Below are 6,479 nucleotides of genomic sequence, written 5' to 3' on the forward strand. Positions count from 1 at the left end.
ACTCCAGAGAACCCGTCACCCACTAATGCTTCAGCGACCCCACACTCATGCCCTGAAGGCCAAGAGCTAAATGATCCAACTAATACCTTGCCAACGAACCCCTTTCCGATGGCGCTTCCATCGTCGATCATGAACGGTTGCTAATACCACTGAGTCCCGACAATGCTGAATGACCATTCTGAGAAGCCCTACCCGCGGACTTCCCCCATAATATCCCTTTATTTCCAAATGTGTTCCAATAAACTTCCCGCTCCCTGGCACTAGAATCAGTCTCTTCAGGGTTCGCACCCTGACCCAATTATCAGCTCAAATGTCCATAGCTGAACTACAGCAGCTAAAATAACCTCTACCCTAAACTGGGTTAAAACTACTCCCAAGACATAATCTACACTCCCAATGTGCAATAGATTGTACAATCAATCCTTACCGTCCGATGAAAGAGATCCAAAGCAAACCGGACCCCACATTTACTTATGCCAAGTCGACCCACCTGCGCTTACCGGTGCTTGAATAATGTTGCAAACCTCTGCAACCAACTGACCCCAATGCTGGAGAACAACCTGCCTCCAGGTCACAAGTCTGCTCACTCCTTCGAGCTCGAGAAACTGGGAGGGAACAGTCCTTTCCTACCAAACGTCAATCCAATTCATCAATTAGCCATTTCACTTCCAGCTGCAAAACCCCAGCTGAACATAGTCATCACTCCTTTCCAGTGTCCCTGAGCCCTTAGAAGTTCCGCTCCACTGTGACCTCCTTTCGTAGTCCTCAACGTGACCGGTGTTGGAGCTTGCATCGGTCTTTCAACGAGTTGTGGACAGTTGACCCTCAAGTGTCTAATCTTATGAAAGTGATAACAGATCCTCAAATCCTGAACCGGGGCTGACTGACAGAAATCCCTCGCATAACGCCTCTCTTTCCCACACTTGCGGCACGTGCCACCAGATCGACAAACTCCGGTATGACCCTTCCCGCACTTCTCACAAGTGTGGCTTCCCTGGAATCAACGGTCTTGGAACGTTTCGGTGCTGGCTGCAACTGCATCGGGGCCGGCCTCTGCTCTCGCAACTGTAACTCAATCTCCAACTCACGCCGCCGAGCGGCGTCCTGCAACTCCAGCAAGGTCTCGCACCTCTGCATAGACACAAACTGCCTGATATCCCTCTTGAGCATACTCAGATATCGGGACATCTGAGCCTGATCCGAAGTAAAATCAGGGCACACTACTAGAAAAAAGACCTTTAATGACGCGCAAACAATGACACGCGGTGATTTACGATACGCAAAAGTGTGTGCCCCAAAAATAATGTCATCTCTTCTAAATTTTGAAGGATAGAGGATGTGCTTTTTGTGCGCACCCTAAAATTAGTGTCAGAAAAGAAAAAAAAAAAGAAATACGGAGGATGCCTTTCATAAGATGTGCGTCATGTAAGTGTGTCGCTTTATATTTTTTTTTAATGAAACACGCGTTTCAAGCGGGAAATGAAATCTCAAAAATTAAAACCCCGCCACCTATTCCAATTAGCAAGAAAGAAGCCTAGGGTCTTCGTCTTCCCCCCTCTCTCTCTAACCTAAAACTCAATCTGCGATTTCGTAGAGATCTCCCATGGCTGTAACAAATGTTGTCTCATCTCACTGATCTTCGCAGGGATGGTGGCTTGAGGGAAAGAATATGGCAGCGACGGTGGCTCCAAAGCAAAAAGACGCCACGTCGGTCACTTTAGGGATGGAAGATAACAATGATGAGTGGGTCAACCCTCATGAAATCGATCCACACTTGCTACTTTTCTCCTACCTTTCTCTCCACCCTTCTCTTTCACCATAATCATCTTCTTATTCATTCACAAAATATTCAACATGAAAATCAAATCGTTGTTTCATATTTCATTCATTCATATAAAGCCCCGATATTTCAATTCGATTTTGAACCCTACCTAAATCATCATCCTGGAAAAACCCTAGCACATCATCCCTAAAACACCCAATAGAAAAAAAACCCAGATTTAAATCCCTAATTGATTCAGACGATGAGAACTTGGATGAAGTCGCACCTTCTTCACCCTCTGGTTCAATTTCATGGCATTGTTGATTCAAAGTTTTAGGTAATATTTCTTGATATTGTTATACTCTTATCTCTTCAACTATCTTCAATCGTTCGCTTCAATGTCTCCAGTCGATTTCATTATCTTCAATCGATCGAAGTGAAAGATGCCTATATTTTCGGAGTTGATTTGTTAGGGTTCGTTCACATCCCTGTGGAGGAGACCGCGATCTCCTCTTCATTCCACGATCCCCACTTATACTCTTTATGCATCTCAGGTATTCTTCGTTCCTTCTCCCTTATTCTCATTCTTGTTTGATTTCCTAGGTGCAATATCCTCCCCCCATACTTTTCTCCTTTTGAGTTCGTACAGATGAGAGAATCACGTCATATGTCGATTCAAGGTGGTATCTCTCCAATCGTAGGGCACCATTTACAGATTTGCGGCTCTTCACGCACACAGAGGAAATGGTAGAATTTAGCAAAGGTAGATTGGAGAGATACCATCAGATACACACTCACATCCCTATTGTGCGATTCAATTGGCAAAAAATCAAGTCTACAATCGAATTTGGCTGCTCAGGGTTTTCTAACACTATATTAGGGTTTTTTTTTTCATTTATAGAGTAGGTAATTTGAAGAATGTTGTCCCTAAAATCAATTTCTATAATCACTTGGTGGCAGACTTGTGTGAACTGTACCAAAATTCAAGGTTTTATTCTCATCTCTTTCATTGGTTCATCTTTTTGGCTGATTAGGTTTGTTTGTGTTTTTAGTTGATGCATATTAATGCTTATTTGATCAAGGAAGTGGCAGGAACTTGGTAGTGATGATGATGTCTTTTACTTTTTTGGTTGTGATTCCACCTGATAAAGTAAGATACTGTGAAATATTCCACCTGAACAAACCCGGTTGGTTGGAGAGAGACAATCAACAAAAATGAGGATCAAATATCTTGAAGCAGCACTGAGTCAAGATATTCAATTCTTTGACACTGAAGTCAGAACTTCAGATGTTGTATATGCGATCAATACTGATGCTGTTATGGTTCAAGACGCCATTAGTGAAAAGGTGAAAAAGATCAAATCTTTTTGACTCCTACATATGAGATTATTAACTCTGTGTTTGTTTGTGTGTGTGTGTGTGCGTGTAGCTAGGGAATTTTATACACTATATGGCGACATTTGTATCTGGATTTGTGGTGGGATTCACAGCAGTTTGGCAATTGGCGCTTGTGACACTTACAGTGGTGCCTTTAATTGCGATAATTGGAGCTATTCATACAATTACATTAGCGAAACTGTCTTCTAAGAGTCAAGAAGCTCTTTCAGAAGCTGGAAATATTGTTGAGCAGGTGTGTTTTTTTACTTTTATATAGATATAATTCCCTTAAATCTATAAAATGAATTCAAGAAAGCCGTAATTTCTCTTTTGTTTTTTTTTCATGTGAGTTTGCTGAATTTGAGCTAAGTTCAACGACATATCAGTCTTTCCTCTTATTTTCCCATCTGGGTATTGTTTGATTTGACCTAAATTCAAGATGACGAAAACATCAGTCGTCCCCTGTTTTTTTTTTTTTTTTCTATTTGGATCAAGGAAAAAAAATCGTTTTTTCCATGTTTCTTTCGATTTTTAAGAAATATATCAGTTTTTCCTCTAATTTTCTATCTGGGTATTTCTGAATCTTAGCTTAATTTGTTTTTCTTTTTGGGGGAAAAAATCCATATTTTTCTTGTTTCTTAATCTGACTATCAATATTTTAGAGCAAACTTCAAAAAAAATTAATCTTTCTAATGTTTTATAATCTGAATGTTGTTATATTTGGACAAACTGAAGCGAAAAAATAAAAAAGACATGCATGTTCTTGCATCTGGGTGTTGGATGAATTTGAAAGCCAAATTCAAGAACTTATTATCAATCTCAAAAAGCTAATTCTCTTTTTACCATCTGGATACTTTCTTGATCCATCAAAAATGCAGACAATCACACAAATTCAAACAGTATTAGCATATGTTGGTGAATCAAGAGCATTACAAGCCTACTCTTCTGCATTAAAGATCTCACAAAAACTCGGATACAAGACTGGATTTTCAAAAGGATTAGGATTAGGAGCAACTTATTTCACAGTCTTTTGTTGCTATGCTCTTCTTCTATGGTACGGAGGCTATCTTGATCGCCACCATTACACCAACGGAGGACTCGCCATTTCCACCATGTTCTCCGTCATGATCGGTGGCCTGTAAGTCTTCTTCTTTCAAAAAATTCCAGTAAACCCCATTAATCAATCTCGTTTTATTCTAATTATTCCGATTCCAAAATTCAAAATTTGACAGAGCTTTAGGCCAATCAGCTCCAAGTATGTCCGCATTTGCGAAAGCACGAGTAGCAGCGGGTAAAATCTATAGAATTATCGATCATAAACCGAGCGTCGACAAAAACTCTGAATCGGGATTGGAATTGGATTCCGTTTCCGGCCAATTAGAGCTGAAAAACATCGAATTTTCATACCCTTCAAGACCAGATGTTAAAATTCTAAACAATTTCACTTTAACTGTTCCTGCCGGAAAAACAATTGCATTGGTCGAAAGCAGTGGTTCAGGGAAGAGCACTGTGGTTTCTCTAATCGAAAGGTTCTACGATCCCACCTCAGGTAATAATCAATCTCAATGTACAACCCTACATGCACATAGTACAACATGAATACCTCTAATCTTGCTTAATTTCAACACAGGACAAGTAATGCTTGATGGGCATGACATAAAAGGTCTGAATTTGCGATGGTTAAGGCAACAAATTGGTCTAGTTAGCCAAGAACCTGCACTTTTTGCAACCACCATTAAAGAAAATATCCTCTTGGGTCGACCCGATGCATACATGGGTGAGATTGAAGAAGCTGCACGTGTGTCAAATGCTCATTCGTTCATTATCAAATTACCAGATGCCTATGATACTCAGGTAGGTTAAAAACTTATAATCTTGTTTTTATTTTGTGGGTCCACTTTGGTAACTTTTATGCTTTGATATTAATGGTGATTGTTCTTGATTTTTGGATGCATTTGGAGGGTAGGGTTTGATTTTTCTTTAGTTAAAGTTGGTTGCTTTTTGGTTGTTTGTAAAGATTAAAAATGAGTGGCAAATTTGGTAAAAAAAGGAAAACCTAACTTGGTGTAAAAGTCAAATGTAGTAAGGTAAAGTTTTCTTTCGAGGGAATGCATTAATTGAGAAGTTTGAAACCTGGTTTTTTCAGTCAACACTCCATGTGCAAAATGCAGATTTATGCAAGAAACAAGAACATAACTGTAACACCAGTGTGTGTGTGTATGTGTAAAAGGACAATATCGATAAATATAAAATATATACAACTATACACATTTTATAATTCATATCAAATGTACACTGTATCCATCACATGACTGACAAACGCAAAGATTTCGGTTGACCAGAAGCATGTTCAGGAAACAGTTTGACCATGTACTCCCTGAGTTTGTTGACTTTTATCTACGAAGTGCTTGAGCAATTTGGAAAGGGGGCATTTGGTGTTGCCCTTCTTGTACGCCATCTACATGATAGAAAAAAGTAAGAATGAAATTGAATTTACCCTACTTACATGGTTTTGTAATTTGTTTGTTTTGATGTCTGCCCTTCTTATACTCCATAACAGATCAGTTGGTGTTGGTCATCATTAATGTAATTAGCCCTAAATGTCCCATATAAATGATTGGTTTTGTTCATTTGTATTTCTGCAAGAATAGTTATAGCAGCAAACAAACAGTAGAAGATTATTGATTTTTTATGGCTATGGCCTATGGGTATGATGACAGGGTGAGATTGGAATGGCATTTGGAGATTTATTAAAGACATTATGGGCTCCTGGGGCAACAGTTGTACCACCACGAACATTCAAGTCCAAGCTTGCTCATTTAAGATTTCCTGATTTCAAAGAGTTGCAGACTAGTGGCAAGGGCAGCTGCAAGCATCCTGGAAGTAACAGAAAAAACCGCACGATTCAAAATGTTCATACCTGCATTCTGTTTTAAGCTCTAAATGTGGCAGTGGTATATTTTCGTCTTTTTTCATATTATAAACTTTCTTCAGATCTGAATTTTGAACCTAATCTTAATAGCTTATATATATAAACTACCCTTTTGGCAGCGATTTTACTTAGTGTAATATACATGGAGATTTGTCAAAGACTTAATTTGACTATTGTTAGGTCATGGGTTGGTGAAGACTTAATTTGACTATTGTATTTGACATATTAGTGAAATGAATTATCTTTGTTATTTATTGTATTTTATTTTGTATTATGATATTTTTAATGTATTATTTAATTTGAAAATTAGTAAATCTATAAATAATATTTTTTTTTAAACAGTAAGAATTATGATACGCAAAAATGTGTGTCATCTTCATTTATGACATGGCCTTTCTTGACAGGGGC

The 6,479-nt window shown here is 38.7% G+C and overlaps 1 pseudogene across 1 annotated transcript; it reads left to right on the forward strand.

The window, feature by feature from the left end:
• Nucleotides 1–4,011: 4,011 nt before the first annotated feature.
• Nucleotides 4,012–5,023, forward strand: LOC145096226 (ABC transporter B family member 1 pseudogene; annotated as a pseudogene). The gene is made up of 3 exons (XR_013703752.1): nucleotides 4,012–4,277; nucleotides 4,372–4,688; nucleotides 4,770–5,023. The product of XR_013703752.1 is annotated as an ABC transporter B family member 1 pseudogene (transcript).
• Nucleotides 5,024–6,479: the final 1,456 nt, after the last annotated feature.

The sequence above is a fragment of the Lactuca serriola genome, chromosome 3 (genome assembly GCF_051521515.1).
Source record: "Lactuca serriola cultivar US96UC23 chromosome 3, Lser_US96UC23_V15, whole genome shotgun sequence".
Taxonomy (NCBI): domain Eukaryota; kingdom Viridiplantae; phylum Streptophyta; class Magnoliopsida; order Asterales; family Asteraceae; genus Lactuca; species Lactuca serriola.